The 12,906-nt window shown below is 46.2% G+C and overlaps 1 long non-coding RNA gene across 1 annotated transcript in view; it reads left to right on the top strand.

The window, feature by feature from the left end:
* Nucleotides 1-1,765: 1,765 nt before the first annotated feature.
* Nucleotides 1,766-12,906, top strand: part of LOC128343353 (uncharacterized) — a 68,913-nt gene continuing 57,772 nt past the window's right edge. The window contains exon 1 of the long non-coding RNA XR_008315492.1: nucleotides 1,766-1,893. This is a non-coding gene — a long non-coding RNA (uncharacterized LOC128343353). The remainder of the gene's footprint in view (nucleotides 1,894-12,906) is intronic.

Raw genomic sequence — 12,906 nt, 5'->3', positions numbered from 1 at the left:
CAAAACCTGGCAGACTAGACACTCTGGACATTTACTGCCTTGACAACTGCAACCTTCTCTCTTCCCCTCCTTTCTCATACCTCAGTCCTGCCATCTCAATACATAACTCTGCTGGTACAATGCTTCTCTCTTCTCTCCCATTCCTCTGACCATGTGTGACAAAAACACCATGTGACCCCTCCTCGGATCCCATTCATTGGCTTCCCTTTGTAGCCAGAGCAAGCTCCCTGTGCTTACTTTCAAAGTGATGTGTGGCCTCGACTCACCCTATCTTTGGTCTTGGTTTCTTATTGTATCCCAGCCTGTGACTTCCACTCCTCCAGTTCTGCCACCCTCCGCTGATCAAAGGTCCCCTGTTCCCTGGAACGTCTCCCTTGCTGTCCCCTGGGCATGGAACTGCCTCCCTAGACATGGACATGGTACAACCACTTCGCCTAGCCCCCAAACCTCACCTTTCTGTGTGGCTCTTGCCTTATCCTCTTGATCTTTACTCTCAGCTGGAACCAAGCTTGAAGGAGGTGTGCAGGCATTTGTCCGCTGTCTTCCCCCTCCCTACACTTGCCTCTCCCTCACTCCTTCTGTTGTTTCTCCACTGTCCATTTTAGATTGTGAGTTGCATGGGAGTGGCGACCTGTCTGTGTTGCCTGTGCAACTCTGCAAAGTACCATGCACACTGGCAAAAACAAACAAACAAACAAAGTGAACAATCTGGATGTGCCATTTACCTTCAAGGAACAGCAAAGATGTTGCTTTGATGACCTGATCGCATCCCAGTCCCTGCCAAACATGTAATGAGTAACTGTGTGCAGAATGTCACACAGGTCATGTTTTTGCTGGGGTTGATTCAGGTATTCAGATGACTGCTTCACGATTAATTCATAGCATGCTGCACATTCAGGAGAAGGTTTTCCCATAATTCTTTCAAACAGCACCCCTATTTTATTTACTTATTTATATTTATATCCCGCTCTTCCTCTAAGGAGCCCAGAGCAGTGGACATAGTTATGTTTATCCTCACAACCACCCTGTGAGTTAGGTTAGGCCGAGAGATACGTGACTGGCCCAGCGCCACCCAGTGAGTTTCATGGCTGAATGGGGATTTGTACCCAGGCCTCCCCGGTACTAGTCCAACACTCTAACCATTACAACAGAAACTCTCCCCTGTATATACACCCCTAGTTGGATGGTCTCTCTAAAAAACGCAAGTCATCCTGTTACATTAGCGGCTTTTCCTAGGTGGCATTGATGACACCTTCCATAGGCATTTTCTCCAGAAAAGAATGTCTTGTAAGTGTGCTGGCATTTCATTTTACATTGATCCCCACTTTGGACAGCAGAGAGCAGTATGCCTCCACTGTGGCTCTGGCAATACAGAGTCCATCAATGTTGTTTTTTCTAACCTTTCCAGCTATCATGGCAGATGTTACATAAATGCCCCTTAGAGAAACCATTTCTAGCCAGTGTTTGATGGAAAAATGAAAGCTCATATTTCCAGAACGCTTCCCAAAACTGTTCTAAGAGATTTTTGAATAACTAGAGCTGGACCATCTACTTTCAAAGTCAGGTCACATTTGCACCACTTTTCAAACTGAAAAGGTTGTTGAGACCTTGGAGCATGCAGGGCCTTCTCATGTTACTGTCAAGGAAGGCGAGAGCTGCCACAGCACAGCTCCTTCCTAGGACACCAAGAAAAGGTCAGAAGTTTGGGGCCACATGGGAGGAGGAGTCCATACTGTGATCTCTTCTTCCAGGAACTGGGGCAAAGCTGGTGTGGAAACTGGAGAGGTGTTGCAGCATTAGCTACAACCTGTGTGAGCCTAGGCTTCTGATGTTGTTGCCATCATAGAGTGGAGAAGAGCCAAACTGCACTGTGGCAGCTTCAATGCTAGAAAGGTAGGGTAATAATAATAATAATAATAATAATAATAATAATAATAATAATAATAATTCGATTTCTATACCGCCCTTCCAAAAATGGCTCAGGGTGGTTTACATAGAGAAATAACAAATAAATAAGATGGATCCCTGTCCCCAAAGGGCTCACATTCTAAAGAGAAACATAAGACACACACCAGCAACAGTCACTGGAAGTACTGTGCTGGGGGTGGATAGAGCCAGTTACTCTCCCCCTGCTAAATAAAGAAACCACCACGGTAAAAGGTGACTCTTTGCCCAGTTAGCAGGGGTAACTGCTAATGAAGGGTCCCCACTCAGACCACATTGTTAGGAGCATAAATGGAGATAGACTATTGGTCAGTACAGTGGTGCTCTTACCCCTGGATTTTGGAGCCGAAGTCCAGGACCTCCACACCCCCTGCAGGCCCACAAATCTGTCCTGGGTGGTGTGGTCACTGCTCTCCCGCACTGCACCGGGCAGCCGTGTGTAATTATGACCTGTGCCAGATGCTTTAGAGACAGCGGGGGGGGGGGGGGAGTGTGGAAAGAAATATGTGGGGTGGAAATATGTCAAGTTGCATGTTGCATGTTGAAATGTTTCATATTTGCATAAATATACCTGTTTTATACATTCTTGTGAGTCCAGTTGCTGCTTTTGCCCTCAAGAACTCACCTGTTAAAAATACTGTGTGTGTCACAGTGTGTGCATGTGTAGGGGGATGATGTTTAACTTGCTGATGGGGGTGGGGGCTCCAGCAAGCGGGGGAACTCCAAAAGCCTTTAGGTCTAGGCTCCAAAATTACCTAGGTGCACGTCTGGGTCAGTAGGAAGCCTAGGCAGTCATCTAGTAGCAGTTTGTCCAACAAGCTTTTGGACTGGATGCGGTTTTCCAGATTTTAATGTTCAAAATGCATTTAATTCTTCTCTAACTGGAGGTGCCATTTCATAGCTTTTAATGCTCAACAGTTGCCTATGCCTTCATCAGACAGTGCTTCATCCTATGCTAAGTGACACCACCAGTTATAAAGAGGATGGTGGGGCAAGTATGGCCAGCCCTGGACAGTCTCCCTGGCTGGATTCCTGCCGTGAGCCAAGGGATTGTCCTGGGGGTGGGGAAGTGCTTGCCTCTCCGTGAGACCTTCCCCACACGCTATTGGTTGTACCCTTCAGTGCATGGTTTATTTTAACATACAGCTCAGCACATTTTGTGTCGTGTCAAAAAATGTGTGCAGTGTGAAGTATGTTTTTGTGCAGTTGGGCGTTTGGGGTTGAAGAGGAGCAAGGTTAGAAACAAGGTAAGAAAATAAAGCAACAAAGAAAATAAAGACTAAGACTGTTTCCTTTCCATCTTCATAGCAAGGATGGCTCCAGAGGGTGGCAAGGGAGGGGGGGTCAGCACTCCCTCAGACAAATAGTTTGCCCCCTCCAACGGTGCAGAGAGTTAAGCAACGTGCTTCTGCTGTAACAGAGCACTTGCAAAGAACAGGGGAGCTCTGAAATGTATTTGTGCTCTGGCATAAGAGAGCAAAATCTACCCCCACTTCAGAAAGTCTGGGCACCAGTGTTGTGTGGGTATTCATGTCAGGAGTTCCTGCGTTCCCTTGCTCTGGAGGTCAGCCAGTACTAGGTATACAAGTGCTACATCGCACAAAAACAGACGACAACAAAAAAAATAATTTCTCTTTCTCTTGGTTGCAAAAAGCATGGGGTGGGGGCAGGAGGTGGGTGCCGTGCTGGTGGCTGCTGCTGCTGCTGCTGCAGTAGGAAATAAACGCTTAGAATAAATCCTGCTTCAGAGTTCAACAAGGGAGTTGGGAAGACGGTTTGTTTGTTTGAAAACCAGATTTCCTGCTTATTTTTTGAAGCCTTGGTTATCTCTTGTTAAAAGTAGTAACAGTGACAGCTGCTCAGAGGAGACAATGCAGAAATGCGGGGCTTGATCACTGCAGTGATCTGGCAGCACTGTGTTCGCCTCCCCCAAACGTAGAAGGAAAGATAGACATTCCTGCTCTGTCAAATTCAGGCCTTCTTGGGGGGTGGGGGAGGGAATGTAATTCTTATGAGTCTTTAAAAAAAGATAAAAATTGCCCTGGAAACGCATCCTACACCAAGATGGGAGATACTGATTGTTTAATACTTATTTGCTAAATAAGACTAAAACTTGAAATAGTCATTCCCTCTCCCCAGAGAACCTTTGGAACTGTAGATCTGTGAGCAGATCTAGGGATTTTCTGACTCCGGATTCTCAACATCTTTGCTAAGCTACAATTCTCAGGGATTTTTTTGGGGGGGGGGGCAGTTAAACTGGCATAAAAGGATATGTCTGTAGTGTAAATATGCCCTAACATAAAGTCACACACGCCCCAGGACAATGGCACCATGTCTCCCAGCATTGTCTAGGCCTTGAGTACTGGCAAGCTGGCTTTCATGAGGCCTTTCCTTGTCTATAGCAGGATGTTTGCTCCCGTGTTCAGACTTCCATGATTATAACCCGTTTACCTCAAGAGAGGCAATGTGAAGAGAAGATCAAAAAGGGGGAGAAGGGGGAGGAGAAGGCTTGTTCCATCAACCTGGATGTTTTCATGCAACCTGGCCCAGATATACGGCACTACCACTACACAGCTATTAGAAGAGGGTTGAATGGCAGGTAGAGGCGGGGTGCATCATGATGAAGCAGACAGCCAATTCTTCCTGGGCTGAACTCCCATAGAGTCATCCAGTGCCCCCAATTAGCCCAGCATCCTGTAGCCTTTGATGGAAGCCATCAGATTACCACTCATCTGTCCACAGATCTCAAGCTCATACATCCATTGCAGCAAGGAAACACTAACGATTTACATTGGCTGGCCCACGGGATATTTTTGTTTTATTGCTTTCCCAAAGAATAAACATGTGCCAGGACTTTGGGAGTATAGTATTTAGTTAAACAGGAAGAGAGATAGGTCAAGCTAAGAAGCAGCATGCTCCCTCTGGCACATTTTGCTTGATGGTGGTTTAGATGTTCTGATCTTTATTCCCACATAAATGTCTGCCCGGTGAGACATTGTGGCTATAAATAGACTCTCTGGCCTGATCACGGAAAGCAGCCCTGCGCCCCATAGGGATTGCAAAGACTGGAGGCATGTTCTTAAGATTTGGGTTGCAGTGGAAGATGAAGGAAAGGAATTGGTGAGAAGAGCTTGGATGGATCAGACAAACAGATGGGCTTTATTGTGCAAGCCCTTGCAACTCCATCTGAGACATGTTTACTCAGAAGTAAGTTCTGGTGGCTACCCTAATGTGCAGCTAAACTGTTGAAAGGGAAATATGCATGGCTACAGCTTCGAAACACTGTGCCCCAGGGTTGCTGCAGATTTCTAGGGCAGCCCCAGTGCTGATCAGAGGCTGTAGTTGTGGAAGCAGTTCTTCTGCAGGTTTCTCCATTTTGTGAATGGGGAAATCTGTGGACATGCTGCTTCTGAACAGCATCAGGGCTGCCTTAGAAATCTGCAGCAGCCCTGGGGTGCAGTGTTTGGGAGCCACGTCATGTGAGCCACTGTATTCTCAGGCAAGTGTGTGACAGCTTCAAACACTTAGCACTAACTGATGGGTTATAGAGCACAACAACAGGAACAAACAGTAGATGAATTTGAATACGACAAATATTTATATACTGCTTTTCAACAAAAGTTCTTAAAGTGGTTTACAAATATATAAATAAATAAAATGGCTCCCTGACCCCAAATGGCTCACAGTCTTTAAAAGAAATACGATAGACACCAGCAACAACTACCACAGGGATGCAGTGCTGGGGATGGCTAGGGACAGTTGCTCTCCCCCAGCCACCAAGTGGACTTTTTGTATGGCTGGGTCCACTACAACAGCCTTTCACCTTTATCAAATATTACCCCCCAAAACCAAAACAAAACCCAAAAAACCCTCAGTAGAGTGGAAAGGCTGATAGCCATGGGGTGGAGATAAATCAACAAGCTTCTGATCTTTATATAACAAGAAAGCTTACTTTTAAAAATATCAATTCAATTAAAACATTACTTTTACAGCAAAAATGCAATCTCAAACCAGTTATTAAGAGAGCATATCAGGCAAAATAAAAGGCTGCAAAACCGCATCCGCTACCTTGCTCTACACTGGTCCCTGCACAGAGACCTCTGCAGGGGTGTAGCTATAATTGAGCAGATGGGTTCAAAGAACCCAAGCCCCCCAGCTCCTGAGGGTCCTCAAGCTCCACCCCTCGCAGTTTCTTATCTCCCTCACTCTGAGGGGCTACTGGTGGGGAGAGGGGCAAACATGGACCCCCTCTTTCCTAGCTACGCCCCTGGTTTTCAGTACTTTTTCTCCTCTTAGTGTCTGGCTTGCTGGGCAGTCTCCTGTCCTGGACACAGCATAGGTCTGGGCTCAATCCAGCCTGGCTTCTTCTTTGATATCTGCTCTGTTTGTAGCCACAATACTGACTCTCTCAGCATCTGCTGACAAATCTTCTGCTCTGGTTCAGAGAGATTCTCCCTTTCTCTTTGCCCACTGACTTTCTCCAGGATTCTCCAGTGCTCCACTTCTTACTGCTCCTCTGGACTCACTGCCTAAACCCTCTCAAAATCTCCCAATATATACACTTCTCTGGCCCAACAGTTCCTCAGCCCAGCCAATTAGAACAAACAAAAATTATCTCCATTTTAAAAATCTCTTTTCCCTCCAAATAATCAACTGACAAACTGCTAATCCAAATGTGAAACTACAGAAAAACAAGTATTTTGACCCTACACAGAGACCAGCCAACATTCTATACATATTTACAATGAAGAAGAGGTTTGTGCCTCATTCCTTCACACAGGGTTTCAGACGTATCAATTTGATGGGGAACTGGAGGGTAGAAGAGGGACAAGGAAGCTACAGAGAACAGGAACCTGACAATACAGCATGGAAGATGGGTAAGGCAGTCTCTTTTCTTCCTGAGGGCTGTTTTAGGCTTCTGAGGGCAGACTGATTTCCAGTGACTCCACGCTGTGTGTGTCGCAGTAAACATTGTAACAGCCAAAAGGAAAACACACATTGCTAAACACCTGAGAATTTGTGAGAAATGAATACAAACTCGGGAGTTGCTTTCGGCTGCAGTTCCACAGTGAATATCCTTATTCACTAAATGTTCTGCAAATGCACATCTCCCCCTTCAAGTGTTGGTGTTCCCCAAATGAGTCTACCAAGAACTGCCAACATCTGCTGCAAAAACAGTGAAATGGTCCTTGGGGAGCCTTTTACTTTTTAGATGGCCACCTCCAAATGATGTATGCCTTAAATTGCAATTCTAAAGCACTTACTAGAAAGTAAGCCTCATTGAACACAGTGGGATTTTCTTTGGAGTCAACATACATAACATGGAGCTTTTCTGCACATGGCTTTTAGCTTGCATCCGCTCCCAAAAGGAGGGTGTGAGTTCACATATCAGCCATATTTACCCCGAAGTCTCAGCAGGCTATCAGGGACTAGTTCACACTCGAGTCAGGTTTCCCCCAAATTACGAATTATGTCCGGCGTTAAAAAAGTCCTCTATTTGCAACAGCTTTTAAAAAAAAATTTTTAAACCCGAGGTTTCTGGTATGCCCTGATGCCTGTCCTGAGGTGTGTGAAGTGGCCATTGCCAATAATTCAGCTTTTTTCCCCAAAAATTGCATTTTGGAGTGAGGAAGTTAAAAAGAAATATACCATAGTCGAATGCCTAGCTGTCCTTCCGTAACTGAGGCCGTCCAGAAGTGGGGAAAAGAAATTCCTGAGTTAGAGCACCCACAAATGGGAATGCAAAATGTGGGCTGCTTCTGCTTTTCTGAGGCTTCATGCTTTCCAGCCCTCTGACTAAGGGGGTGACAACCATCACCTCACTTCTGCTTCTTCTGCTTTCTACCCCTGTGATTAAGTGTGTGTGTGTGTGTGTGAGAGAGAGAGAGAGAGAGACCATTCTGTGTAATCTGTTTTTGCCACCATTTGTGTGGCTTTGTGAGCCTTGGGATGGGGAGGGACAGAGAGACATGTTTGGCGAGTGTCATCTGGAATCACTGTTTCCCCCTCCTGCTGGGGTTGAGGGAGACAGTTGAATCAGTGAAATTCAGGTCCTTATTTTATGAGGTGTCAGGATTGATGTCAGACATGGCAATGATAACTAATACTGCCGTCTGAGAGACCAGAACGTGGTAATTAATCCCAAAGACTTAAGTGTGTTTTAGTTCAGGAGGGAGAAAAATTACTAATTCAATCATCCAGAAAATTAAAGTTTGATGCATGAGTCCCTGTTGAAAGGGAAGGCTCTTCTCCCCCCGCCCCCCGCAGCAACCATTCGGATTCTGGGGTTGAGGCTGAAGTCACATCAAAGGAACTAGCATGCAGGCTAGTTAACCAGGCCAAAAGACTTGCATCTCTCTCTCTCTTTCGGGGGGCGGGTGTTAGTGGAGGGGGCGCCTCGCGGTAGCAAGGGAACCCTCCAAAGCCCTTCAGCTCTGGGCTCCAAAATGACCTAGGTGCGCCACTGTGTTAACTAGTTAAACTAACAACCAAGAAGAAGGAGGAGGAAGGAGGAGGAGGAGGAAGAGGAAGAGGAGGAGGTCTCGCGCCTCCTCTGGAATGTGACTGGTGGGAGAAAAAACCTGGAGCAAGCTGTAGGAACACACACAGAGAAAGATCTACAAGGAATGTGGAGAGGAACTGAGGAAATGCCGAGGAAATGCAAACGCTCCATTTAATGCTGCAAATTAAGCAGCTCCGAATCTGCTCAGAAGCAGACTCGCTCTTCTGATAACCCGTGACATGAAGCCATATCTAGATAACTCCCTGGTGCTGTCATTGCTAATTTCTAGCTCTTCTCAAATGGTGGCCATTCTAGTGTACACAGCAAGGATAAGTCTTCCCCTTGGAATTCCCCTGTTGATATCTGGATTATGCAAAACTAGCTCCAGGATTAGCTATCTCATTTGAAAAGATTTTGTAGATCTGGATCGTCCACCCCCTGCAGTAGGGCAAGGCCTAAAACAGATAAGAAAGCAAGAACGGAAGTCTCTGGCATTTTCAAATATGCTAATTCTGCAGTACCTAATCTTGTGTGTGAATGCAGCCCATCTGGACTGTATTCTCCCCATTTCCTTGGGATAGTTCAGCTGGCGAAAACCCTTGCATACTCAGAGGCCAAGTACTAACTAGGAGATTCAGTTGCTAGAGTCATAGAGAGGAAGCTGCCCCATACAACAGTGTGATGTCTTGGACATCCAAGGGAGACTGCAGAGAGACAAAGGCCTTTCAAGATCAGCCCAAGTGAGTGTTTTTCCAGATGGGCTGAAAATCTTGAGAATGCTCCCCAGACTGCTCGGAAGATGTCCACTCTGCCTTGGTGCACAGCCAGAACCTCAGCTGTGTTTTGTCAGCGAAAATTAAGATCATATTTATAATCAGCACAGAAGCTCCACTCTAGTTGCTTGGAAAGCTCCAATCTAGTTGCTTGGAAAGCTCCTCCCAGAGGGATGGGGAAAGCCTGCTGGAGAAGTGAAGGGAAGCAAAGAGTCCTTTTGACAGATACAAAGATGACTCCTTTCACAGGCGCAGCTGAAGAAGGGCCTCATGTTGCTTTTCAGCTCCCCTGAGCAGCAGGAAGTTCCAGGGAAGGTTCCGTTTCAGAGCATCAGGGAGCAGGCCGGCCCCCAGACAGATGGACAGTGCTAATCTGCGAAGCTGCCTTGGCTCTCCGAGAATAAAGAGCATTTGCTTGGTGAACCCCAGCCAAGTCCACAACTCAGATGTCCATTCCTGTTGCCAATGTCATGACCCCCCCCCCACTCATGAGCAGTAGCACACACAGCTGACCCTCTGGAGGGGGGAACAGCCACGCTGGGGCAGCCAGCCCCAGGCTGATGCCAGGCTGGAGCCTGAGCTTGAAAGCTGAGAGACTCCACAGCAAGAAACCCTGGAACCAGCACCCACTGAGCCTGAGGCCACTGACCTTTTCCATGTATGGTCGCCATCTCCCCCGATTTTATGGGCAGTACACAGGAGGAGGCAATGGGAAACCCCTCCTGTATTCTACCAAAGACAACCACAGGGCTCTGTAGTCGCCAAGAGTCAACACCGTCTTGACGGCACACTTTACCTTTACCCGGATTTTAAGCAAGTCATCCAGATTGCTTGGCCCACTCAGATTCCCCCAAATTTCAGCTTTCTTTTTTTTTTTTTAAGATAAGTTCTAGCCCTTGTAGAAATGGAGCTCTGAAGCAAAATGTGTGGTCACTATTCTGCTCAACTGCTGGACTTGGGTTAAGGCAAGTAAAGCACAGGAGGCTAGGTGGGATGGGTTCACAAGTACAGTAACCACTGGAGGAATTTTGCCTTTGGTGTTTGTTTGTTTTTATCAGCAGGGGACTGGGCAGTTGAGAGGATAGCTTGCTTTTGATGTAAATCACTGTCTGCCTACCAGGCTGTGTATTGTAATATTTAAGGACTTTCTTGGCTTTACATTCTATGCATGCCTACTTAGAAGTATGCACCGTTGGTTTCAATCAGATCTTCTCTCAAGTAAGTGTGTACAGAATTGCAGCCTTAACTGAAAAGCTGTGCATTTTTCTGTTCTGTTCCTGTTAATAGGTCAAGGAAAATAGTCAGGCAAAGATATCTTCCCCAACTATTGTTGGTAGATATCCAGAACAAATACAAGGCAACTGGAAAGTATACCTGCTAACATGCAAATTATGTGCAAAACAATTTCCATAATATACAGATTAGGGTACCCGGATTTGGAGAACCAGAATATGGCAATCCTATTTCCATGCCAAGGTCCTTATGTTCTTGCAAGCTTGCACACTGGCACTAGCAACAGACCAGGAGCAACATGAAGGAGTGGAGGAGGAATGCAAGAGCTCATGGCAGAAGGTTGCCCCTTTAAATCTCTCTGCTATCCAGGCAGGGTGGGGTAGTCTGAGGCTGGAGGTATTTAAGATCTTATTCTTCCTCTGGACTTCATCCGAGCAAGTTGCTCACTTGGAGTTCTCCAGGGTTCCATCTTGCCTTGCCCTGCCCTGCCTGTTCTTGACTCCAGGACAAGATAGCTGGCTACATCCCAACTGTTTCTCTCCAGCCCTTACCCAAGTGGGTGAGATGGAGCATAGCTAGTTGCCACCAGCCACCAAAAACCATCGAGCAACCCCATTCTTGTCATGAGTGTGTGTTAAGAAATGGCTTTAGCTATCAGATCAAAAACCAAACCAAACCACAAGTGTGGAGATAATGCCCAACATTCTGCACAGTCTGACCTCAGTGGTAAGAAGTGGGTCCCAAAGGCAGCCTCCCCAGGGCAGTTGCATGGGTGGGCTGCTGCTAATCTCCTTAAAACAGTGTGTGGGCCCTTGCTTCAGAGGACTTCCATTATTTCCAGTGGATATATTTCACATGAAGCAACTGCCTGCAGTCTATTTAAGGAGTTTTGCAATCGCTTGCCTCCACCACTGTTATTATTATTATTACATTTATATCCCGCTTTTCCTCCAAGGACCCCAGAGCGGTGGACTACATACTTGAGTTTCTCCTCACAACGACCCTGTGAAGTTGGTTAGGCTGAGAGAGAAGTGACTGGCCCAGAGTCACCCAGCTAGTCTCATGGCTGAATGGGGATTTGAACTTGGGTCTCCCCGGTCGTAGTCCAGCACTCTAACCACTACACCACGCTGGCTCTTGCATGCACAGCAACCCAGATGGCTTCCGACTGCTGAAGTTAGACTGTGCAGAATTTTTCCCAGTCTCTCGATGGCCATGACAAAAGCCACTACTAGTGTATGTTTAGTGTGCCATAAACACTTGCTGCCTTTTGCATGGATATATTCAAGTTCAGCCAGCAAATTCTGAGTGATGCTTCCAATCTATTCCTTCACTGTAATGCTTGCTTCACTAAGGCTATGAGGGAGATGGACCTATGGTTCCCCATCAGCCGGTTGTAACTGCCATAGGGTAGTGGCTAAAACTGAGATGAGAAAACCCTGGTTCAACTGTCACCCGGGGTGAACTCCCTAGACCTAACCTATCTGTCAGTGTCAGCCCCTTATCAAGTTCTAATACCGGTCCACCTTATAGGGCTATTGTAATATTACTGAGAAAATGTGTGTGAATTAGTTTTTTAAGCACTCTCAGTGCTATAGAGAAATGTCAGACATTATTGATGTTATGTTCACTCTGCGGCATTTTCCAAAACCACCATTTCATATTAATAATCCTCATAAACTTCAGAAGTATGTGATGATAATCTCTATCCACTGGTTAATCCCATTCCTACAGATATTGTGAATTGCAGCTGTTCTGTTCATTTGACAATATTTGAATTTTTCATTGATGTCCTTGATCATGTAATAATGTTTGGTCACCACATCTAAAAATAGGACATTGTAGAACTGGAAAAGGTGCAGAAGAGGGCAACCAAGATGATCAGGGGCCTTGAGCACCTTTCTTATGAGGCAAGGCTTCAACACCTGGGGCTATTTAGTTTAGAAAAAAGATGACTGCGGGGAGACATGATAGAGGTCTATAAAATCATGCATGGTGTGGAGAAAGTGGGTAGAGAGAAATTCTTCTCCTTCTCACATAACACTAGAACCAGGGGTCATCCCATGAAATTGATTACCGGGAACTTTAGGACCAGCAAATGGAGGTACTTTTTCACACAACACATAATCAACTTGTGTTATTCTGTGCCATGAGATGTGTTGACAGCCAACGACCTGGATGGCTTTAAGAAATGTTTGGATAACTTCATGGAGGAGAGGTCTATCAACGGCTACTAGTTGAAGGGCTATAGGCCACCTCCAGTCTCAAAGGCAGAATGCCTCTGAATATCAGTTGTGGGGGAGTAACAGCAGGAGAGAGGGCATGCCCTCAACTCCTGCCTGTAGGCTTCCAGTGGCATCTGGTGGGCCACTGTGTGAAACAGGATGCTGGACTAGATGGGCCTTGGGCATGATCCAGCAGGGCTGTTCTTATGTTCTTACGTTCCTATGTTCT

The sequence above is a fragment of the Hemicordylus capensis genome, chromosome 2, assembly GCF_027244095.1.
Source record: "Hemicordylus capensis ecotype Gifberg chromosome 2, rHemCap1.1.pri, whole genome shotgun sequence".
Taxonomy (NCBI): Eukaryota; Metazoa; Chordata; class Lepidosauria; order Squamata; family Cordylidae; genus Hemicordylus; species Hemicordylus capensis.
This window is presented reverse-complemented; position numbering and strand designations above follow the sequence as displayed.